We start from the raw sequence: 23,833 nt of genomic DNA on the forward strand, positions 1-23,833 counted from the left end.
ATCGCACGACTGAGAATCTTAATTATTTCTTCTGTTGCCCCTCCAAGCATCATGCATGCAGCAGGCATGGACAGAAAAAAAAAAAAAAAAAAAACCTCGTCCATCCATCTATGCTATCGCACCTGATCACTACTGGCCAACTGGGAATCTAATTTGCTGTGCAACGGCGGTAAGCGCATGCGCTACCTTTTGCATATTCATTACTGTGAGTGTAATACATGCGGCATTCAGCTTGCATATGCGCAGGGTGAGGGGATAAAAAAGAGCGTACGGCCCCGTCCCGTCGGTGGGCCGTTTGTACTCCGTGATCGTGTGCACCTCTCCTGCTCCGTGGTCAGTTGTTGGGTTGCGTCCAGATATTCTCCAGCACGTCGAGCGGCTGCCCGGAAAGGACGACGAGGTTCTCGATAAGGCTGATAGCGATGAGACTTTGCAGGGCTGGCGAGTCTCGGCCACAATGTGCGCCGCGACCGCTGGGAAGCGAGCATCTTCTCTCGCATCCCGTCAGAGACACAAGAATTTTTAAAGCCCCTTTGCCGGCATGGCCAGAATGGAAGATGAGGGATGAACACCGTCAGAGTTACCCGCCTGGTGACACTTTTCACTGTAAGGAACGGCGGCACCTCCAGTCCAGGGTGTGGTATAAAGACATCTGCTTCCTACATCACCATGTGGATGTCATTTTGGTGAGCCTTTATGATTCTTTTGTTGTGCGTCTTCCTTTCACACACCCCCCATTCGCTCAATTCTCCCAGTGTACGCGTCTTACTGCATCATTCCTTATGCCAATTCTCTGTTCTCATTTAGCCTGAGTATTTCAAAGTCCGTGATTCATCCAAGGCCGAGTAAATTATGAACAATGCACGCGCACAATCCTCCCCGTCCACCGCTCTGCTGCTCATTAAATTCTCCGTAATTAGCGGCAACGGAAGTACTCTCTTTCCTCGCAGTGATTTTGCCACACAAAATAGAAACGGCTCTTAGACGGTTTGGGCGTAGGGTATAGGTTTTTAACACGAAGCACTACACTAACGGCAAGACCTTAATGGGGCAAATGTATAATACACGTACTAAAGTTAGCTTTGTTTCATCTAGGCTGAATTGAAAGCTATCCCATGCACCACATGTGCTAAAAAAAGAAACGCATATAGCGGATCGACGCTGAAAGCTGTCAAAAACGACGTGGACCTTATTTTTTTATAATTTTGCAATACACACGCGTACTAGTCGGCATTCTCTATATGTCAAGGCTGGATAGCTGTTTCAATTTACAATGGCAGCAGTTTCCGAACCCCAACTTGTTCCACTCGACCGTTTCATTGTTTTCACACATTTTTTAGAGCGCGTACCACAACCGTGCTTCTTTTTTATATTATTTCTATTATCATTATTAATATCCAGCGATGCATGTTCGACCCCCGGCTTAGAGAAGAATTAAATTCGCACGCGTGGTATTCCTTTGTCGTTGTCTTGGCACGTGCCCCAGTCCCAGCGACAGACGGACGGTTCATTGTGGTCGCTAGGCGCGGCATCCATGTACTGAGCGCATGTGCTCGGTATGTTTTCTCAGGCCGTCGAAATGAGCTAATCTGCTGGGAAATATATAGAGAACCTCACCATCTTTGTGATTAAGTGCTCTAATTTTCGAAAGAGTTATTATTCTGCACACAAACAAAATAATCGAAGGAGAAAGTGTTTTCCAAACTGGGCTACAGAAACCACAGAACTAACGGATTTGTCGATGAAATCTGAACTCCTTTTGTTCCAATTTGAAATATGAAAAACGAGTACAAAAAGTCACTCAGCTTTTGAACATCAGGAGCAGCTGCAGTGCGTTCTGTCCTCGCCGTCTTGCGGCTTAAATTTAGGGCTTCGCCCCCCCCCGTCGTCGAATTCCCTGCCGTTGGACGGAGTGGCACCTGCTCCTCCTGGCACACAGGACTCGGCACGGGCAAATTCGGCACAGATCGAAGCGGTGGATACCCGCGGCTGCCCGCCAAAGCTTTGCGCGTTTTACGGGAGCTACAGGGTACGCACATTAAATACCCGATACACGAGTGTTTTCACAGCCGCGGGGATACGTCAAGCGTTGCGTCACTCACTAATTTGAATAATGCAATCCTTTCCAGGACTATCAGGCTTTAAATAGATTTTCTGGGAAGTTAGAATCGCTAAAGCTTGGCTTATTAACAACGAGTACTACAGCCAATAATGTCGTAGGCAATTATGACAATTTTCAGTGCTTCTATGCTTTGTTTGCCTTTGATTGTCGCTTACAGACTGCGTGGTTCCGTTGCCCACGCTATCCCATACATAATGGAAGATCATATATTATAAACAGAGTAAGAGTGGTCGCGCGGAACTGTCGTTAGTCGAACGAGTCACGGCTATTGCATTAACAGATGGGGTCCCAAGCTCATATAACACATGCAACGAAATTACAGCCGTGCAGGGCCCAGTCGAATATTTAATCATACATAATATTTACTTTTGGCATGTAACCTTTATTCTGTAGCCAAGACATGCTTCCGATCAGTAATCTGTTATCTGATACATAACATTTCGATACCGAACATTCGCTTTTATCTCCTGAAGAACAAATGGAACTTGAATTTTTTCAAAATAAAAAGATGGTGGAAAGACTTCCAAAGCTGTTATTACCTTAGTCTGTTACCTTCTCATAAATTTGCTAAAATCGTTCGTGTCAACCAATTTCTTAGCTACTTGGCACAAAATGGTGGTTTTTCTGACTACTTGCAACGTTATTTGGCTTTCCAGGGTTGTCAGACGCCAAAGTCCACGCTCAAAAGCAAACAGTGCTCGATTAGTTGACTCACGCGATAATTTATCCGCAAATACTCGGTATCGAAGGGCTCTGGCTCGCCAAAGACACGCTTACGTCACTGGCTCAACAGACCCAACACCAAGAGACAGACGTTGTCGTAACAAACACACACCGATAGCCACGTTTGCTGGTTGCCTGTCCTTACCCTGATTCACCCCCAAGTTGCTGAGACACGACATACAGTTCTCTGATTTCAAGTATCGTTCAGAGTTTTACATCATACACCAAACGGTAGTCCATTTTACCTCCACTTTGAAAACAAGCCAGAGTGAGATCGTTGATAAAATAAAGAAATAACTTACATGAATGAATCTACTCTGTCTTTGTGTACTGGAGCAGTTTCCACTCAAGTCTGTGGTTGGAAAACCATTGCTTTTTTGATTGATGCTTAATCGATCTTTGACAATAAAACCCCAGATTATCTGGCCTTCTTTTGTTTACTTCATTCCATCGTGGCATGTCGCACTAACTTTGGATACTAGCATATTTCGAATACACGTGTTCTGTTCCTCAGGACAATTCCACTTAGGCTCTTAGTATCACATTGGATTAAATGAATAACCCTGAGGACGAAGACATTCAGGACAATACCGACGCACGTCATGCCTTTAAAAGTAGCCTTGGTGCGGACTCGACAGCAAATCAGATGTGGGAAAAAAACCGCATTGTCTTCCTGACAACTAAGTTCGAAAAGAAGGAAAAAATACAAATTTTCATCATCCTAAAAATGCACGTCCCAACAACAAAAGGCCTGGATGGAATCCGACACGAAGCGCTAGGGCCGTTCAGCAGAATTGTATTTAATTTTCGATGATGTTGCCCGGAGCCGCCGTAGAGAGGAGACAAAAGAATGGGACAGGGCAAGTGCCGAGGCGAGCCAGCGAGAGAGCGGGGAAGCGCGAGCAAGCAGCAGGCCCCGACCACGTCTAGGACGCATTTCGCTAGGGCTGTGATTTACTAGATTGCCTGGCCGGATGCGGGCAATCTCATAGAGCGCTAGCCCGCGTATCAGTCATAGGTTCCCTCCGCAACTCGGGCATGTTAGGCCGTGTGTGTGCTTACAGGAGGTTCCCTTGCCCTTTACAAAAAAGGCTTGCCGAATTATGGGGTAATCCGATACAAGGGAGTAGCACTGTGCAAGTCTTATAAAGCCTCAGAGACGTTTAGATCGAGAACAAGTAACCAACACCAAGCCCCGATGCAGAGGAGAGTGCATATTCATTAGAGAAATCCCTTAAGGAGGGCCCGATGCATGGTCCGAAATGAAACCACAGCGTGAACCCACTTCGCGGACTCGTGGGCTCCAAGGAAAAGTAGGGCCTATCTCATCCCACGCTGAAGAAATTTAATCATTCATTTTGAAGTGTACCTCTACTGTTGTCAGCGTAACGGTAATTAAAAACCCCAAAACTGTTGGGTAAATAAAACAATATTAACAGTAACAAAATCAACACATTTTTGAAATCAAATGCTCAAAACAGGAAACAAATCTGTCAGTAAATTCTTTACTCTTATCAAAGCATAGGTTTACTCGGCCAATTTCGGAAAATGTCTTTCCCTGTGTCCCTTCGGAAGTATTCATTTTCATTTGCTGTAATTTAAAATCGCAAAATATACGTTCAATTTGTTTATAATATACAAGGTTACACAAATCATAACACCACTTAGATAATAAAATGTCATGTTACTGATTTATAGAGTGTTTGTTATCAAACTGTAAAAAATTAAGGCTTCTATGATTGAAACGCAGCGCAAGAAAGAAGGTTCCCTCAGTGCCGGTGTTTAAAGGTTTCCTGCAATGATCGGCAATTTCCCAAGACAGCACGAATGCTTTAATTCAATTATGAATATTCAAACATTTAATCAATCAACTAAACACTTCTAAGTATGTAACTTCTGTTAGTACACAAACAAATTCTAATTCTTGACAAGGCACACCTTAAATAACACACAGGCAAAGACGCCTGCACATTTTGCGAAATAGATTGAGTTCAAATTAAGATGACTGCAGGATTGCAGAGATGCATTCGATTTCTCGCAAAAATAGATGTCGATATACTCCAGTGCAATATCAGGAAAATGAACGCTGACCCTATACGACTTAATGCACCCTCCTTGAAACAGAATTTGTATTTGTTAAATAGAAATGGGGATTTGAATGTTCGTTCTATTTTGCTCGAAAGGAATGCTGCTGTTACTAATTCTTTTATACATTTTCCGAATTTAGCTAAGCCTATATTAGCTCACGTAGTCACCCGTTGGCAAATCTACTTTCTTTTTTCGTGAAAAGTGACCCCCAATGACTGTTTTCGGTTATCCTGTTTGACGCCTCTTTTCAAAAGGGAAAGGTTTATCTTAAAGTGTTTTGACAATAAACCAGTGGCTTTAAATCAAGCGGTGGCTAAGGGTTACCATTGCTTGCTTTCTCGCCTGGCTGCCCCCGGTCTGTCAGCTAATTTCCGCTCCATCGGACAATATTTTTTGTGCAATAATTGGTAATACAAAAATCCACACAAAATATGTCAAAAAGCAATCCAAAGCCTCGTCCTCATGAATCCTCAGCGTTTTAGAATTATGTAGTCGTTAGGTCAGCTCAATATTTAACGACGATTTTACTTCCTATGAATAAGAATATTTCCAAATTTAATACAAGGCTCATTTTGCATTGTTTCTGATGTCACATGACGCCATTTATCGCGATACCACCTGGTATAAAATGCAAGGTACGGATTTTTCGGATATATCGTACGAGGTCGACCCTCACGCATCTCATTTTAAGTAATCAAGCAGAATGCACAGAGAAGTGACACATTCAGCCAAATCTGCCAACTTGTTTCACCACAATCGCATCCCCGTAGTGCCGACATAAAATGATTAAAGACAGAATGGAACAGCAGGACGCGAAAGCGCACGAACTCACCCAGCCGGAGCTTACAACGAAAGACGCACAGTCTGAGCTAATTTCACACTGGAGGGCTTATTATTTAGGGTCTTCAGTTAAATTATTTGGACAGCACAAAACACCATATGGTCATTTGAATTGAGTGTGGGTGCGATGTCGCGAAATATTGTATTTTCAACGTGTAAAGCGAGTTCATTGTTCTGGGCAATCTTTGGAGTTTTCTTTTTTATGGAACTCATGCAGTGTCATTTGTTTCTAGTCCTTCTGGCCTGATATACGCAATTATAAGAAAGAACTATTCTTTAAAAAGATATTTCTTTTATTCACAATTCTATTCAAAAATCAGGAATGAGGTAGGCCTAGAAGTGACTTTTTGAAACAGGTTCATAACGAGAATCATAATGGGGCCTGGTGTGATAATAAACTGATCAATAAAGACAAAAGGAGTATTTCCAGTAAACATGTACTTCTTAGAGCCTTTGTGGTAGCTTTGTCTAACATAACATCGATGACTGCCAGTCCCAAGTATTGAGCAAACTGCAACACCCCCCAAAATTAACATAAAATAGTTCCTGTGTGCTCGAAGCATGGCATATTGCTTCTGGGTTATAAAAAAGAAAGGGGTGGCACATTACATATTAAACTGCAGTTGAACTCTGGACTGGTTATTGGGGTAGGCAGTAACAACCTGCACGCGGAGCCCGATCGAGTTCCACGAGTGTCACTTCTATGCAACAGCAGCAGATGGATGGCCGGCATCCGCTGCGGCCCCAACGGCGCGTGGGGCAGCCAGCCGCGCGGTCACGCGTTCTTCCCTCCCGACCCAACTATCACGACTGCCCCGTCGCGCTACGCTTTGTAGCGCATCAGTGGGCCTGTATATTATTGCCCCTGTCGGGGGCTCAGTGTTAAGAACATGAGCGTTACCGGCAAGGTCGAGCAGACTTCAATGTTGATGCATAAATAATAAGGACAAAATAAGGCAAGGTGGGGTGGTTTTGGCTCATTTCAATCAAAAGACCTTCAAGCAAACACAGATTCAGGTATAACAACGGTTGGAATGATTTTTCTTTTAGCAAGGCATATACGAATTAAATCTACAAACTGTAGTATAAGTTTTTTAAGCACGCTTAAATGCTTAAATCCGAATAAAGTTTGACCATACGGTCAAAGTTTGCCTTGGTGGATGTTAATCTGAGAACTGAATTTGGGTCTTAATTGATGATGTCCTATAAACTCAACACTACAAAGCATTTTACCCTACGAAAATAATTGATGAAATCGAAACAAACAAAACTTGACCCAGGACATTTCTTAACCAGAAAACACCTTCATTTGGATTTTCTTAATTGCCATAAGTTCAAGGGAATTATTTAAACTTTTTCTGTCATAGTAGGTGTTAAAGCTGTGCAACAGGATAAGTCGGCAGATTACACCCCTTGAAGCACTTGTCACATGAATGGCATGCAAAAATTTCAGCGACGTTCTCCTTCTGTACTGCATTAGAATACCCACAAGTTTAAAGTTCTTTATTCTCAGTTTCCTTCACATGTGTCCATTGTTGAGGCACTGTTAATTTTATCCAATGGCACATCATGGTTTTCAAGGATGATTATTCACTGCAAGTTGTGAAACACCAACATCAAAACGAAACATAACACCACGACCGGCACGGTGACATCCAAGGTCTAAAACCCCACAGTTTCGTATTTCATTAATCTTGTTTAGGCCAGTTGATTTTGCCCGAATAAGAACAATTTGTGGTCGCCCAAACAAACCACGCTGGCTCATTTGTCACGTGTCGCTATTTACATATAGCCCATCGCGAAATGAACTTTGTACGGTGGAGACAAGTTGTACATGCATTAACTTGGCACCGGCAGACAATCTCGCTCCTGTTTTTTCCCACCTCTTCCCCCCTCCCTCTGTCCGTGTCAACGTTGTCCTGTTTGTTCAGTACCGGTAACAACGTCGATTCATAAATTACAATGTCAAGCCGTCCCAATGCATACTTTGCTGGACAAAACCATGGTCGATTAATGTGACATACGATAGAGACGAGGTTGTGTGCTAATACATTTTACAAACTAAGGCGGGAAAAAATCACCGACCTCCCTTTTATTCACTCTCAACTCTCGTTTCTATGGTCCGAACCGTCAATGACATTTGCATTAAACTCAACGTTTATTCGTCAGGCTGCGCTACTCTTTCATACCCTTCCATTACAGTTCGCCGATTGTGCGTTGCCATGGCAACACCAGGGCGACATAAATGTATTCACATGCACTAAAACTAAATTTCATTTTGCTGTTTCGCTATTTTACAATTTCAGACAATACCCTTTGTCAACATTTTGCCTGTTCAAGCAAACAGTGCATGAAAAAGGCTTGAAGAAGATAAGGTTTCTGCATTATTATCACATCACGTGGTCTACCTCGGCCAATCAGGTGCACTAATTGAGGCTGCACCCATTGTTGAAGCTTGGCTTAGGCTCGTCCAAGGACAAACTCTGAAATAATGCAGGCGTTTGTTTGCAAGAACAATTTCAGGCCTTGTAACTTCATTATGAAATTTACTCATGCGGTCAAGGACAAACAGTAAAAACCGTTTGCATTAATTAACAAACAAAGGAAACGAGAGAAAAAATCATCATGTGACTGCCCTTCGTTTTAGATTGCATGTTACACAAAAACACTTCAGTTTCACAGTTACAGCGATTAAACTATTTTAAATCCAAATAATCCCGGCGATTCACAATAGCGCACTTCCAAGAGTTTGCAATGCGTTGGCCAATCACAATGCACGAAAACTGTCGACCATTTCCAAATGCGCATTGGGTGCACAGCTTTCGTGCATTGTGATTGGCCAACGCGTTGCAAACTCTTGGAGGCGCGCTATTGTGAAACACCCGTATCGATAAATCTTTTGTCTTAAAATGTTAATGTCCCAATAATAACATCTACCAGGTTTCCTAAACAACATGAAACACAGAACCTGCTTTGTCCCCATGGCATAATGTGAGTCGAGATCGCAATTAACTGTGCTGCTGTTTCTAAGTATTTTGCTTCCAGAAATCCCGATATTCACGAAGGAATGGCCTAGTGTCCCTAGTGTCAGAGAATTACGTAATCCTCGTCTCTTTAGAACCACATCAAAAACAAAATGTCTCTGATGTACTCCACAGCAAGACACGATGGTACTGAAATTAATGGATTAATTCACCGATTAATAATTAGCAAATGTAAATTCGTAAAACGGACAAAAGGGGCGAGAGAATGATTTCTTATTTGTATGCATCAGAGTTTGCCCAGCAATACGTGGGTCCACACGGCTTCCAGAATTAAGATTCTCAGCTGTAATTAAACAGTGAAATTAATCACGGAATTGCATATTGTGTCTCATTACTCGGTACATATTCATGCAGGGCGGTGGCTCGATACATTCGGCAATCAAAACGAATTAAGAATGAGTAGATTATGGCATGGTGCATTTTCTGTAGCTGTTGACTATTCACTCAACGAGTCAATGCAAATCATGATTAGGTAATGCTTTTAAATCATTGTTGATCACTGAACGCATCAAAGGCACACCGTTATAGAAAGCCTCTACATGTGCCAAGTTTTTACGTACATTTTGCGTGATTGGAACAGAGACTCACCCTCTTGAAAAAAAATGTACCGCACAGATACCAGATTACCTCTCAAGACCTCGTTTAATTGATTGGCATTTGTATTCTCGATATAGTTAGGTGACGACTTTTGACATTTAAAGTTGTATTGATGTTGATTGCTGTGGTACAGGTATGTTAAAAAGTGTGTTCTATAACTTATCGATATTAATGAACTTTTTTCTACGAGGTCATGGTATTTATGAGCTGTGTGGATGTGTGTGCTGTCTTTTCCATCCCTAGGTACTTTATATTGGCGTATGTAAGCTGATATGCAGGAAATCTTACTTTCCATCAGACTGTGAAATGCCAGATGGCATTTCCGTAATATCACTAAATACGGTTGTGCACTGCCTCACATACCACTATTGTTGGGTTTTGCCGAGTCACTTGCGCATTAGGGTTTCTGGCAACATGGTAATAATAAACTTTTACAAAATGGCACGACTTTCGGTGGAGTCGCCTCCCTATCCGCCAAATTAAGCAAACAATCCAAATGCAAAACCATGGACTCGAAGAAAGAAAAGACAGTAAAGAGAAAAGAAGAAGAAAAAAACCAAACCAAACCAACCCATAATAAAAAAAAAGAGTGAAAAAAAACAACAACCGGTTTTGACTTCTGTTCTCGCATATCGCTTTGCTCTGTTGAACTGTGGTGTCCATGAGCGAACTAGAGAGGGCGTCATGGAGCTCGACGACATGAAATTCGACTTCGTGTACATCGGGCGCTACAGACTTCCGTGTCATGAATTTAGCATCAGTATCCCCCAAATTCCGGGGGATTTTCATTTGATTCTGACAGAAAATATTTCAGACTGATTGTAGAACTTGAGACGAAGCCAAACCTGAGTAAAAAAGAAGACCACAGACTAGTTTAATTGTGACGATTCACACGCGTTGTCCACTTTCTGGGAATCACTTTATACGTGTACTAGTCAGGGGAGATGACTAGTTCCCGGTTGCTCGAACACATTCTGAACCTCATGAAGGAAATCGGAAACTTGACAGGATTGACTTCACTGGCATGTGTGAAAAGCGTTCACACGACTAAAAGAAACTGTAACATTGCGATTGTTTCATGAATCAGCCCAGACTCCGTGCAACTTAATTACACACGAAGTCACATGAAACCAGGGTGCAGTTGTTTACAAAAACGAAGACACAGCCACTTGGAGTCAACGTTATTAGCGTACTGAAGAAATGTGTTTCTTCTTGAAACAACAAACTCCCCATGTGCCCGTTATTTTTAATCAAATGCTTTGAGTACAATAAGCTCTCATGAACCACTGATTAAAATCTGTCCTCATTCCGAGGCACCACATACCTTCAGTGCATTAAAATAACACTTTGATTGAGTTCTTCCAGCGTCGCCGTGCTCTCCAGTAGAATAAGCAAAAACTAATTAATTAAACTCCAGCCCCGTGGACTAACGCGCCCAATCTATCTCCAGCACTCACTCACTCACACAGTTGCTAAGATTTGGACAACTCGCTCCCGCCGAGATTTGTGCTTCATGTTAACCCTTGGCTTTCGCGACGGAGTGGGGGCGGTTGGTGGGGATGAAGAGTTCCAAAAACAGTCAGTAATCGTACATGTCAGTTAAAAGTCGGTGAGCCGAATCGAGGGGCACAGTCGTTGGTCGGAATCTTCCTTTCTCCCCAAATCCGCACGCGTCTTCCACCGCTCCCGCCACCATGAATTTCTTTTCAGTCGGATTACTTCGACAGGGGAATGGCATCCCGGATTCGTGCCTACAGCCGCGTGCGGCGGGCCGTTTCATTTCTCTTTCATAACACTGGGTCTGAAGGTTGAGATGTCGAGGTGGACGGTTTAATCTTTTTGTCACATTCGGGCAGAATAATCCTCGGGTTATATGAAAGCGTGCAAGCGGATTAGGCTTTGGGCAAAGAAAACAGAAGAGAACTCCTCATTTGCAAATGCCTCTTAAATCACAAAACAGCAACTAAGGACGGTAGATGAAGACACGTCGTTCATGATGGAGCAGCCTTACGCAATAAAGGGTAGCTGTAATGGATTTTTCGACACAATCGTCGAAATGCATCTTTGCGTCTCACTTAATGTCATGTTCAAGTTTTGTTTCACGATTTGAAACAATGTTTTTAGCACAACTGTTGTGTCATCTCAGGGCAGAAAACCTCCATGTTGTATCGGTTTACTTTGTGTGCAAAACTCCCGTTTTCTGCTGGTCTAAATTTTCTCCTCTTTGGTGATCCATGTTGTGTATGTTTATTTTGTAAGCATGCAAGCAATCCTTTCTCAGAAATGTTTTGAATGTGTAAATTCTGGGTTTACAATTTAAACGGGAATATATACCCACTGTACCACGTTTTCCCTGGCTGGCATCACAACAACATTGCCCCCCCCCGTTGTCCAAGAAAGCATGGACGCTTCAAAAGGTTTTAAAAAGTACACTTTTCATTACATTATCTTTGTAGAGATGTCAAATAGTTTTCACAAGAAGCAGATAAAATTCATAGGAATTGCCTAAGAAAAAATCATCGCCTCTCAGTACACCTTAAGCTGGTGGTATGGTCTCCGTAGAATTCCATCATATTCTACCCAAAAGAAAGGTTTGCGGTGTTTGCCAATATGATTTCGCTAGTGCCTTGTCGAGTGTAATCAATAAACGACCGATTTGCTCAAGCACAAGACTTAGTGAGGGGGCTTAATCACTGCCTATTAGCGTTAACACTGTGGCTCCTGACATCGATCACATTCAGTAACAGTAACGATGAGACGAACCAGATTTACATATTTGCTTACTTATTCTCGCTTCTGAATTAAAGGACTGCACGGTATTTACATTGTACCAAAAAGCTGAAGGCAGACTGGTTTTACTGAAGAGTATCAAGTGGTCTTTATTTTCCAGGTTTAAATTTTTTACACAATGTTACCGCGGAAATGAAGGTTCTACTTAAGTTCTTCTTGCTTGCCTTAAGTTTGGACGAGACGGTGGAAAATCATTGTACTTTGCTCGACGAAAATGTAGACACATGGTGCTGTTGACAAAATAAAACTACTAGGCCAAGGGTCAGATATCACGCTACAGTTATTCTTCAACTTGTTGCATCGTGTCAAGTGATGGGACAGCGGACGTGAAGAGGAACAGCCGAATTGGAAAAAAACAAAATACGGCACATGCCACAAACAACCCACTCAGCCCGTCTCGCAGAGTCCCAGATCGAGTTGCCGTCTTGACCCGAATACCGAGCATTTGCTGGACGGTTTCTATTGCTCTCCTTTCACCGAGTGTGAAATGGTCCACTATTGGATGTCTCCAATAAAAATTCGTTCCGTTGGCTTTGTTTAAAGCCCGGCAGGCACTTGGCGAGAATTCTCGCTCCCTGATCTGTCTTGTCGGGATTGCAGCGCGTAGGGTCCATGTAATAATGAAGGCAGACCATGACTCGACTTTGACCGTACCTCCCAGGCGAATCCAAAGCCACAAATGGGGTTCGCAGCGACCCAAATGGGAACATTTGACCAGGCGTGGACACAGTCCTCTGAATTCCAAATCGCCGTTGGTGGCACTGAACGACGTGACTGCCATCACACGTCCCACACAGCATAGGAATTAGCGAGTACAATATATTTACGGACAGTAGAGGGCGGTGTATGTACATGTACTCCCGTAGGAGCGCATCACATGGAACATTCCAAATAGGCTCTCGAAACAAGGGCGCGGTGCAAAAGAGTTATGCATGCATTAGAAAAGGCTTGTAAAAGGATCGACAGTCCCACTTGGAACTACGTTGGATCGAAGACTCACAGAATTGAATAGGTCTTTGTTAATATTTGCAAACTTTTATAAAAGTGGGCTTCGTTAGGGGGTCTCCTAATTATGTTTACAACTTCGTCTTTACATTGAGAAACTAGCACATCATATGCGTCTTCAGATTTACGAATTTCTGTGTTCAATTTCAGCCAGAATATCATAAATCTTGATGAGTCTTATGACCGATCCCCCTTCCCGACGAGGACGTCCAAGGCCACACTGTAAATCAAGGTACGTTTAACCTCTTCTTTACGGTTCTTCCCGAATACCACGTTATGCTCCTAATCAAGCAATTACCGAGGAATCTGAAAGGGCATTTTGACGGCCACCAGCGATCTAATGTAATGCCTTGAATAAATACATGGAAACCACCAATCACGAGATGAACAAACAGAATCCTGCAATTGAAGTCCACTTCAATCGACCTCCCGCCAGCCGCCCATCGATATTTTCCGTTGAAGATAAAACCCCCCGCGCACCACTTACTGAGGCAATTTTTCAAACCAAAGCGCGCTTCTGCTGACGTTGACAGACGAGGCGCGAATATAAATTGGACAAATAAACGTGACAGTCGTGCACTTGATATCTTTCCACCTTAGTCTCAACCTGTTTGAATTTTAGCCGTAAGCTTCATCCGCTGGGGACTCTTTCTTTCATATGAAGTCTTTGGAGTTGTTGAATTTTTAGCAGGGATAAGCAAACACTATCCCACGTTTACTTGTCGAATAGGACTAAATATTCAACGGTGTCTAGTGTGTCCTGGGACGATTTAACGTTTGCCCTCAGTTTTTGAGCAAAAGGGCCTCGACGCCTTCTTTAGCAGGAATTCTTGGCAGTGTCATCTTGCCAGTGATCGCCTTGATGGTGTGAAACTGATGAATGTACCGTCTGCCGAGAAGTGTGAATAAATGAATACTATCACGTGTGGCGATGAGGTTGGCAAACATTCATCCGCACCACCACTCGACTCAAATTTGTCACGAGTGCGGACACCGCTGGACAGAACTCAAGGCTTATGCGCATATTTTATCATAATCACCCGTCCTGGGTTCGTTTTGCGCCTGAGCGCACACCCAATACGCAAATAAGAAATTAATACCGGCCACGCGAGCTGCACTACTAATATGAAGGGAGAAAAAAACACATCCCGAGGAAGGTTTACTTTGAAGTTGCCGAGATAAGCGAGTGAAGACCAAAGAAACTCCGGAGCTGGCGACATCCGTTTATCGGCTTAGCTTCCAGCAAGGCAATTCCGTGATGGACCGTAATCAGTTTACACCCTACGACCGAATCCTATATGACATCGTACAGTCAATATCTTGGGAGCGGGGTGAACAAACAGCACCGGCGGGGCGAATCTCCCTCCCCAGCCCGCCCCAGCTCCCTGCATCGCGTTGGATCAGTTCCATACAAACATGTTGTTTGCCTTCAGCTCGAGACCCAATGCGGGCCTCTTTCTCCTCAAAGCTGATTTAGATCTGGGTCATCTCCCCAACCAAAAAGAGGCAAAGAACCACAATAGGAAGGACATAACACAGAAACCACTGCAGCACTGCTTGAATCTCAATCCATGCGTTGACGTAGCTCCAACAACTCGACCAAAATTCAAATAACGCCTCTCCTATTTCACAGACCGGGATCATTTAATAACTGAGCTCCGAACCCTTTGGCAGTCCTGGAGACGATTTCGAGGCGAGATATTTTTAAATTGCATTTACGTGAATGAAGCGCTGCATATTAAGAGGCCCTGGGGGTGGGGTTGTTCCACAACGAACTTGCGCTGCGACACAGCGCCCATCTCCATACCTTGCATTTGTTTCAGCCATTCCGAGCTTAGCTCAGCCCCGCCCCGTTCTTTCTCTCGTTTTCTTTACATGGCTCGGACTTAAGTGATGCTTTCCACGTTCTGAGAGAATGTGGAAGTGAAACCTGAGCCACGTGCTCGTTGTTTGCAGCAAATTATTCCTTTCATGGGTGCTCGGTGCTGCATCTAGAATTGCCAGCAGCCAAACGAATATTGGCGAAGAGTGCTCGCGGTCTCCCTTTCGGTTGTTGTACCGAGTACTCGGACAAAGGAGCTGCACTGACACTCCCCTTGCAGCAACATACTGTACTCAAAACTTTACTGTCTACCGTAGATAACAGATGAAGTAGATATCACAAAGCCCCATGTATAGCTTCTCCCAATTTTATAGCGCGTGTGACCTTTAGTACATTGTTCCATTTTGGGCTTTAATAAAATGAAGGAAGATGCATGGTCAAAAACGATAAAACGTTAATAAATATGTTCATGAATCCATAAATGACACTAATATGACAGAATGCGGGAAAATAGGAAAGATTTATTGTTCAGATGTGATTGGAACAATCGGGGTCCGAGAATGCATACAGTACTCAATATGCGGACATCAGGCCGGAAGTGCTATCGAATTGATAGCCGTTCTAGCACACAGCTCCCAGCAACCGTCCATTAGTGCTTGGAAAAAACAGCCCTTGAAGAGACAGACCATACCGTTGTCTGGATCGACCCGGGAAGCCCCGGGGAGGCCCAGGCCAGAGAAACAAGGATGAGGTATTTGCTGAAGAGTGAGAGAACGAAAGAGAGAATACAGCTAGGGTAATTCGAGGTTGGCTGAGGGAAACTGACGTCATTAACCAATCTCCCTGGCCCGTTGTCGTTGAATTCTTGTTTTATATATAGCAGTCATGCCCCTATCCTTTCTTCCCTATTCCCTGATATGCCACATTTTCAAACCTTTTGAGTTAGATGCTTGTGTGGAGTAATATCATATCTTCATTTGCTAAAAAATCTCAGCAGCTAGGGTGGCCTGTTTTTTTAAATATAGTGGGCGGTGTTATTCTGACCAAACAGAAAATTCTAAGAAGCAAAATCTTCAACTAGAGTTTTCTCAGTTTCATGTCTGTGTGGAATATCAGGTTCATGCATGGGGCCACAGAATTGCGTATAGTGTATACAATGAGGATTATGCGTCACTTTTGTTTGTGGGAAGATGTGCACAATTTTTAAATCAGCCATGCCATTTCTATGCCCGTCCAGGTATCTATGTCCCACATGGGTTCTCGGGGACCTCTCTCTTAAGCCCTTGCCATCATAAAAGATAATCATGTTCATCTGTTTTGTACTTTCTGCTTCCACGCCTTGTCCATACTCGTGCACAAGAACTAACACGATCGTGTCTACCGTACCAAGCAGTGAACAAAAGGGAAATACCGAAACGTGTTGCTTTCATAAATTTTTCCTAATTTTTTATGCCTTGGGTTTATTATGTATCAGTTCAATTCGATTGGTACAGCAATTCAAAAAGCTGCTGAAACAACCTTCAGAGGAACTAATTAGAAAAAAGGACTTTAGGACTTGAACGTTTAATGATGTAGGTACTGTTTACTGTCTACATAGCATTGGTTTTGAAGTGGATGAGAGCTCCGATTTTTTTCTCCTCGAATCTCTTACATTTGGTTTTTCCCGAGATCCTTTAGAGTAAAAAACAAACAAAAAAAAAAAAACAAAACCGTCGCGTCTTATTTGAAATTTCACCAACACACATCCCTCAGGAAAAAAGAAAAGATACCTGGCTCCCGAATTCGAACGTTGTTGCCTCTCAATTTTAATTTATTCGCATTGCGCCTCTCATCACTGTGTCCCACAATTTTCAACCCCCGCATATCCTGCAAGAAAATGAAATTGTCCGGTTTAATCCGATCATATTTCTATCTTTCAAGTCCCATTCACGTCCTTGTACCGGTTGCAGCTTCTTGTTAGAAAGTGTCCTCTGGGGCAGAATCTTCTTTATGTGCTGCTTTGCTTTTCTCTTCTCTCCTCGCCCACTCAGTGGAATGAACTCGGGCTTTGTGTGAAACTCGCCCTCGTTTGCAAACGTATATAGTTGACGCTTTTCCCCACCCACGCTCTACTTTTGTTAAGAAATTGCCAAAACAGTGAGATTATTACAATTTTGTTGCCTACAAAGCTCTGAATATTGAATCAAAACTATGTAATTAATAGCCTACAATCAAAATATCACCAATTTTCATCATCAGACATAAAATTTGAACGTGTAGTTATTCTGAGAGTATAAATGTACGCCTTACTCTCCCAGTCTGTTTAATTTATTCAGCGAGCACACTGAAAAAATGTGTAATTGCAAGCTATTTTATTTTTTTGTAGACTAAACTAAATCAGGATGCAAAACTACATGAAACTGATTAGACTAGAGCCGAATTCTCTCCATATGTTCCCGCAACCCGTCCACAAAAATAGATAGAACACGAAAGCTCTTGTGCAGTCGACGACCCGTAATTTACATCCGCGCGTGCTCCCAGACTCTCGTTCTTCTAGCCGTCTTCTCCGAAATGTCATCGCGCCCGGCACACAGTCTCTCTTGTCGCTCTCTTAAAGGTCAACGCCATGGTCTGATTACGTTTCTCGGTTCGGCTGGTTTCCCCTGACAGCCGAAGTGCCTACCTGGATGAACTGCCAGAGCACGGCACCCTCAACCCCTTTGTGCCATTTTCTGAACATCCCCTCCCCCATAAAAAGATCGAGAACATGAGCCAGTGCGGGTATTAGCATGTTAAAAAAATCAGACCCCCTCAAAAATCGAAACAAAGCAAGTATCGGAACCAACACTCAACAAGAACAGCTGTGACAGCGTGTGCATATTACACAGTTTCTTTATTCCTATATTTTAAACCTTTTTGATATTATTCGATAAATTAAAACAACAACCTCCACACCACCAACACCTCCACCACCACCACCACACAAAAAACCGTTCCCAAGACTTTATTCTAGGTCTTTACACTGTTGTTGTCTTTTGTAGTTTTTAAAGTCCTCAGTAGAAATGGTTAGTTTCTGCTCACACAGTGACAAAAGACGAAAGAATAGGGGAAACAACATAAAATCGTCAATGAAAGAAAAATCTAATTACATAATCAGGTAGACAGTCATGTTCAAATGTCCAGCTCCAGGTCGATACCAGATATGACACAAAGCAGCATGTGATTGTTGGAAATAACATTCAGAGGATGAGAGGCTAATATCAAACAAAGTTATTTATAGAAATAATCCGCCCCGATCTGAAGCGCACCCCAAGCGGCAAAAGAAAGACAGATAGTTATAAGTTTTCCAAGCGGGTTCTTGCACGCGTTCTGCGTGTACATTAAGGAATAAATTAGTTACGCGTACTCAACGTGCTTCATTATAAACGCGCACTTGTGCAATGAGTGCGGTACCAAATAACAAGTCCTCTTTTGTTGCGCTCGGAACATAATAAATAGGATAGAATGCCACAAGAGGGCACTGCCTTACTGGGCTCTGTGGGTGTAAAAGGAGAGAAGCTTATTTTAATCAAGCAATGTTCTCCTTGTTTGCGACACAACGCATGCCCCTGCACGTGAGCATGCGCGAGCATTTTCACATCTGCAGTGTATTCGCGTGGGCGCTGAGCACGCAATGCCGATGGATCTCGATTGGCGTTTCACCATCCCTCTTTGCGTCCGATGAGGGCGTATTTTGTGCACGTGGTAGACTGTAAATGTGCCCGAAATGACCACACATGGTGCACGTTCTCGTCTGCCATCGTCATTTAAAAAAATCACGCGTGGGTTATACCGCCGAGTAATCGAGGCCTACACGGATGGATCAAGTTAAAGCACTTTGGTCCGACTTGTGTGAGTTGAAAGGAGAAGTATTTATTTTATCGGGGGAGTCGTCTTGTTTTGCGTGCAGCTCAGGGATTAGAGGTGTTTACCTGGAGATGCTGGTCCCGTGTTTGCTCGCGGGATGAGCACTCTACGCTCTTTGGAGCTGAGAAAAGACAGCGTGCGCAGTAGTTCCAGAGATTCGTATATTGACATAGTGATGTACATTTCCGAGGGGGTTTATGAAAAGCAGTGGTCAAATTACACCGAGACTATACTGCATGCAAATGGCAGTGTTGAATTAGGGTGCAGAAAAAACAAACAAACGAAATTTCCTCACCTCAATTTTCCTCACCTCAAAACCTACATCATAATTATTGCTTATTTATTATGGAAATTAACTGAACCTGCTTTGCTGAATAATTAGGACAATACATTGAATTGTCAACGTACTTATATGCCATACACCTCCTGCCGAACATGGTTGTTTTTCAAATCCAGCAATACGTTAACCGGAAAAATGTTTAGCGGATATACACAAAATATCTAACTAACATACACGTACTGCATTTCCTTCGGTGGTATCTTGACCGTGGTTTTCTGTGTTCCGCGGAGATATGTTTAATTAACGAAACTCAACATCCAGCCCGACAGTTGTTACATTTGAATTCGTGCCCGTAAGTTCCATTGGGCGGAGTGCTCTAATTAATGAGGAATATCGATGCACAAGAGAGAAAATAGCACCAAGACAGCATTCTTTCAAACCTTTATCATGACCGTTGGAATTTGGATTGATTTATAATCAGCGACCCTGACAAAATATAAATTACAAACACTGTTTAACGAGAGCACTGTCTCAGTGAGCCTGGCAAGACGGCTGTAATGATAAATTCGTAAGCTGGTGATTTTATGCTCCTACTCGCGTCATTCATCTCATCTTCCGAAACGCGATTTCCCCTTATTGCATTCCACTACTTCACAAATGTATTCAGACCTCACTCAATTCCCAGTTAAAGGACAGAAGAGCTGTCCGTGCTATCCAAAAAGGACCAAATTGTTAAGGCTAAGGAAAATTGCCAAGCTGTTTCCAGGTCATCCCCCTCTCGGTTTCGACTGGAGGTATATCCCAAACTCAGATTTACTATCGGGGTTGTGTGTGGCCCAGTACAGGTCAACATTTAAAGTGAGCATTGTGTTGGCTAAGGCTGAGATGACACTGGGCACATGCCATGCAGAGGAAAGTTACGATAATTTCGAATGAGATGAAAATGGCAGAATCGACTTGGCAAGTCTAGGGCTGTTGTAAGATACCTGTATTTTGTAATGCCAGAGACGACGCTTTGGGGTATTTCGTTAAAATTTAATTTCATGCCAAGGCAAGTAACTCGGATTGGATTCTCTCGGGGCGAGAAACACAAACTAATTTTCGAGTGGCTGCAGGTCATCGAGCTTTTGCCTTCACGTGTACATGATGTAGGTCTCGGCAAATATTTACCACTCGTCATCTGTTCACTAATGACAAACGTAAACTCCCTGGGAAGGCAGTATTTTCAACCTCGTCCTCGGTGTACAGTGTACTGCAACAAATGTGCTCTTAACAAAACGTCTCTTACAAAAACTATGTGAATAACTGAAAGCGCATTTCATTCACCATGTTAAATTTCGATGGCAAAATATGTTTGAGAATGGTATGACATAATTTACATACCTTTATATTTTATATATAACTATATCTTGAGGGTAATATGGAACCTTCAAGATTAGCACGGGAGCCAGAATTTAATTATTAGAGCCTGGTGAGTGACGTTTTAATAAATTTATTCCTCTGACATATATTGTTGTCGCTGCGTTTTAATCTAATCAAAGATAATACCTATTTGAGCAAAAGATACTCAGGGGTTTATTCTGCAATATCCAAATTCTCCTGTTCTGTCTCAGAAATGTTTAAAAACTCTTTTTAAGGATGGCGTGTTTCCAGGAAGGACGAGGAAAATACTGTACCGGTATCATAGGAAAGTTCATATCCGGTAATCAATTGTCAACGTGGCTAGGTTAAACGTCTTTCAAGCCTAAAATGTCTGAAACTCTACACCGGGAAACGGGTTCCTGACGCAAAAGATGCCAAGAGCATTTTCCCCACTGTATTCAAAGGAGGCTTGATTGTCGCAAAACAGACAAATGCAGAATATACGTCAGCTATTTGTGGTTTCTTTCTCACCCTCTCTTTCTAAATGGCCAGTGTGACAGTGCTGCAGTTTGGTGGGAAATAATGCATATGTTACATGTGGGCAAAGCCTTTCCTTTTCCGGATACTGAACGGAGTTTTCAGTTTATACTTTCCAAATGGTGGAAATTTCAAATGTCCTTTAAGTGGGAATAAACAGTTAAATAACAGTAAGTTAAAACCGCAGTTATCAATTTGAAATAAGTCTGTAATTATGACCAACTGAGTTTTGATAAGAAATTTATTTTCTGCGATTACCTATAATTTCAAAAAGAGATTTTCTCATTAATCTTCAACTTCGGAGATTTAAGTTCCATTAATGTCCAACGATGAAAATGTTGGGGAAAGTACACCTCTCTTCTTTAAATGTTGGGGGAAGTACACCTCTCTTCTTTAAGAAGAGAGGTGTACTTTCCCCAACATTTTCATCGTTGGACATTAATGGAACTTAAATCTCCGAAGTTGTAACAGTTTATACAGTGTTTGGTTTGTCTGAATGGCAAATGCGATGACTGCATACTTGACGGCGACAGTGGTTTTAAGTTATTCAGTAAAAGTTCTGGTCTTTAATTTAAAAGCTACTCCCAGGAAAATATGGCTACTCAACCTGAAATGACAGGATAAACGGTTTTAATTTCATCTCGTAACTACCGTTAAATCAAATCCCTACAATGCACTGTCTCGGATGGCTGCGTTTTTATTCACACTTGAAACTTCCCCCTCAATTTCTGTCAAAAACGCCACTCGTCCTGGGGACCCAGTCATCATTAGTCATCAGTGTTTGACAGAGATCACTTGTCATGATGGAATGATTAACACATGGAACGGTCGTCGGGAATCCTATGATTCGACGGGCGCAAAAAAATGGCGAGGCCTTGGAACTGCACAAGCCCTTGAATTGTCTCTGATTCAGTACATAAAGAAAGAGTAAGCGGAATCGGAAGCGCCGCTTAGGTGGCGCTTTTATTTTTAAACTCGACAATCACCGACAATGTCTAGAAGATCATTGATGATCAACGACATTTCACGGTAGGGAAGAAGGCCTACGTGGCTATATGACATCATTCCTGGCCCTTAAAATCAAGACAAGACGGAGTTCGCCTTTGATTCTCAGCCCTTAACATCCACCACGCAAAGCGTTTGTACATGTTTGAAAATTGTTTGGAAAGACTAATGCTTTGATGTAGTTGGGAGGGGTATAACTGAATATACCCCCAATCGATACATGCAATTTTAATTTACCAAAATCATTTTTTAGAATATGAATGTACAAATTTGTATGGATATTACTATTTTTTTTTATTTTTCTCTTAATAGTGCTAATTTTCCCAGATATACTTTGCAGGGACACCTTTCTATTAAAACATTTTGTGATAAAAGTAAATGTGATAATAGGTACATAGCAACAAAATGCGGAGGTTGATGTCATCACATTCAAGATAAATCTGGAGAGAAGACGGCCTGTTTTCAGGCTTTAGAATTTTTGGCGGGGGGGGGATCATACCAGTGGTCCATCATTCCAGTGTCTCCAGCTATTATTCCGCCTAGAGCGCAGATGTTCCTGAACAATGGTTATCATTACCTCCGCGGGACTACGCAATTGTCAATCTGCACGCAATAATTCTCCCATCAGCCGTGACCTGTAGTCAAGGAAATGATAATTATTCAATATCGGGATCTGGACGATCGTGACGATAACTGTGCTCAAACCTCGTAAAAAGCAAGGAGGCATTTGAACCCCTGTACGGATGTGCTGAACGCACCAAAATGTGAGTTGGTGCGATACCCGTGATGCTGTGATGTAAGGGGAGGCGTGGCTGGAACTGAAGCAGGGAAACTTTGAAAGGATTACAAGTATTCGAGTTTGTAAAAACCCGATTTGTTTCGCTGCATTCAAATGAATAACGCATGAATCGTGCACGCTATTGTGAGTGCCTGCATGGAGCAACGCCCATCCCGTACGCCGAGTACGGTGGGAGGCCTTTCTGAGGAAGCGTTCTGTTGTCAACCAATGAGTGCAAATTTAGAACAGCGAAATGTTTATGATAATTTTTATTTAAAGCTTTCAGTATATTTTGTCCCACTTCAAAGGAGTGTCATGAGCTTCAAGAAAGAAATCAAATCCACAGTTTTGCGTAATGCTTGATATTCAAGTGGATTCTGGTGTTTCAGTGAAATTTTGGTAGCTAGATGTGAGCTAGATGGACATATTTAACATAATTTAAAATGACACTGCATGACATACCGACGTGTGACAAAACACCAATTTCGTACGTTAATTAACATCCATGGGTAATCGTATCGTGGCAACGCGCACATATGACATTTCTCATGCTTCATTTAGAACAACAATAAACGATGGGAAGTCGAGGTAAATAAGCATTTCCGAAAAGTCTGAGGCACGTCACCTGAACAGACATTTACTGACAAGGATAAAGAAACTAACATAGCCTTGGAATAATAGAAGGGAGAGAAGATTGAGGACGATGGCATAAAGTCTGGATTTAGACTTCCTGTTTTGACAAATACATCAGCTACCCTATACAGATTTATTTCTACATTAATAAGCTACAATATCTGTAAGTCTCAGTTGTTTCTATAAGCATCCACTCTTCAAAGTCCCCTAATCTTATAAGCCATCTTTTACGGAACAGAAGACACAAAATTATAATATCAGGATGAGCCGTCAGGCATGTAAGCCCACAAGCACACGCACGGTAATTATGTATGCAGAGAGA

At 42.5% G+C, this 23,833-nt stretch overlaps 1 long non-coding RNA gene across 1 annotated transcript in view; it reads left to right on the top strand.

Moving 5' to 3' along the window:
* The first annotated feature begins 218 nt into the window (after positions 1-218).
* The window catches only part of LOC147796109 (uncharacterized), a 31,468-nt gene continuing 7,853 nt past the window's right edge, over positions 219-23,833 (top strand). The window contains exons 1-2 of the long non-coding RNA XR_015428274.1: positions 219-686; positions 13,360-13,441. This is a non-coding gene — a long non-coding RNA (uncharacterized LOC147796109). The remainder of the gene's footprint in view (positions 687-13,359; positions 13,442-23,833) is intronic.

The sequence above is a fragment of the Acanthaster planci genome, linkage group LG18, assembly GCF_054643075.1.
Source record: "Acanthaster planci isolate LZ-2023a linkage group LG18, COTS_SCS, whole genome shotgun sequence".
NCBI lineage: Eukaryota > Metazoa > Echinodermata > Asteroidea > Valvatida > Acanthasteridae > Acanthaster > Acanthaster planci.